General features: G+C 45.2%; 1 non-coding gene across 1 annotated transcript; it reads left to right on the top strand.

The window, feature by feature from the left end:
- The first annotated feature begins 1,281 nt into the window (after positions 1-1,281).
- Positions 1,282-1,396, top strand: LOC128488165 (U5 spliceosomal RNA). Its single transcript, XR_008353601.1, has one exon. It is a non-coding gene; the product is annotated as a U5 spliceosomal RNA (small nuclear RNA).
- Positions 1,397-1,665: the final 269 nt, after the last annotated feature.

The following is a 1,665-nucleotide window of genomic DNA, read 5'->3' as shown; positions in this document are numbered from 1 at the left end:
GAAACATCTGGAAAAAGTACTCACCACACGCTTAAGGGGCCGGTTTTCAGCATGGAAAGGACTAATGCGCCCTCTGTACGTTCAGTGATCATAGCTTTTTTTGCTATTTGTTTAAAAGCTTTCCGACACGAGTTGGGAAGCTCTATGCGTGTGGAAAGATCAGGTTGCAGACTTCATTTTTGGCAAAGCGTCTAGTCTGCTGTGTTTGGATTGACTTTTGCCGCTCCGATGCCGTGCTGCGCTCCTTCTTTGTGGCGGTGCTGGGGAGTCCGGTCGTCCGTGCGCTGCCGTTAGTGAGCCTTTTGCTCGTTCGTCGCAAGGCCGTATGGTGAACTGTCCGAGATTTTGTGCGTTTTCTTCCCGCCGCAGTTTTAATACAAAAACAATTTTGTTAGGTACTTTTTATAATCTTAGGTGCAAAATGTTGGCACTGGCGATGCTGCTTAAGACAAAAAGAAATTGAAGGAAATCAGGCTTTTTTGGTGTTTGTGAAAAGGATGGGCTAAACACGCCACAATGGGGAAGGATTCTAAGCCTTACCTAACCCTAAACTGTCAACCGTAAACCATTAACAGTACTCCGACGCTAACTGTAACTGGGCCTCTTCAAAGCCGTGAGCTTAACCCGCCCCTAACCCAAGCTCTATCACCAAACCTTTCCATGCTTAAACGTTTCTAACCGCTAACTTTGGAAAGGTGGTTTAATTAGAAAGATTGGATTTGTGGAAAAGATATATTTGCTTTCAAAGGAAACAACATCAAGCGACTTGGTATTTGTGAAGCCGATGGGTTCAGCACGCCACGATTGGAAAAAAGAGTAGTAATCAGATTCCATCCCGAAGCCTTACCCCTAACCTTGTAACACAGCCCAAAGAATGTGTGCCAGGAACTTCTGGTGGCTGCAGCAGAAGGGGAAGTTGCGGACCCCCGTAGGTAAGCGGTGGGGGAGTTACAATCTTCAGCTTTTCTTTTCTTAACGCAAACAACATTGTTTCAAAGAAGCCACCTCGCGCCCCAGTCACTAAGACTGCTGGAAGGTTTGTTTGAGCTGCCGCCTCATTTGAATACCCATGATGCACCGAGAAACGCCCCGCCTTATTGTTAGTTTAATAAGACTTTAAAACAGCCCAATATTAAATAGTTCCAATCCCTTTGCAATTGTGTTTTGCATGTGTTAAAGGTTCCAATGATCAGGCAAGAGCTGGGTGGGATTAATTAAACACACCTTAACCTCGAGGAGCACTGCCTGTGGCCGGGCCGTTGTCCTGCGGCATGCTTGGGTATACTCTGGTTTCTCTTCAGGCCGAATAAATCTTTCGCCTTTTACTAAAGATTTCCGTGGGGAGGAACGACCATGAGTTTTAATCAATTTTTTGATGCCTGCTGTTTGCTGGGCTTCTTTGTTGTTGTTAACGATAGATCAAAAAGATTGCTTGCTTTAGTCGCAAGCTTCGTCCTGGCTAAGGGCTGCGTCGCATCCAGAAGCGCAAAATATCCTGCCTGTGTCATGCTATGTACTGTTTGGGGTTGTAGAAATGCTTTAATGAGGCAGAGTTAGACCACGCCCTCCAGACTGTATGCAAATAAGCCTGTACATATGCTTTCAAGCATATTCCCAATTGTTCTTTATGATAATAAACAAACCAAAAAAAAGGGCACACAGAAA

This window comes from Spea bombifrons, chromosome 3, assembly GCF_027358695.1.
Source record: "Spea bombifrons isolate aSpeBom1 chromosome 3, aSpeBom1.2.pri, whole genome shotgun sequence".
In the NCBI taxonomy this organism is placed as follows: domain Eukaryota; kingdom Metazoa; phylum Chordata; class Amphibia; order Anura; family Pelobatidae; genus Spea; species Spea bombifrons.
Note: the sequence above shows the minus strand (reverse complement) of the source record. Positions and strands in the feature narration are given on the sequence as shown.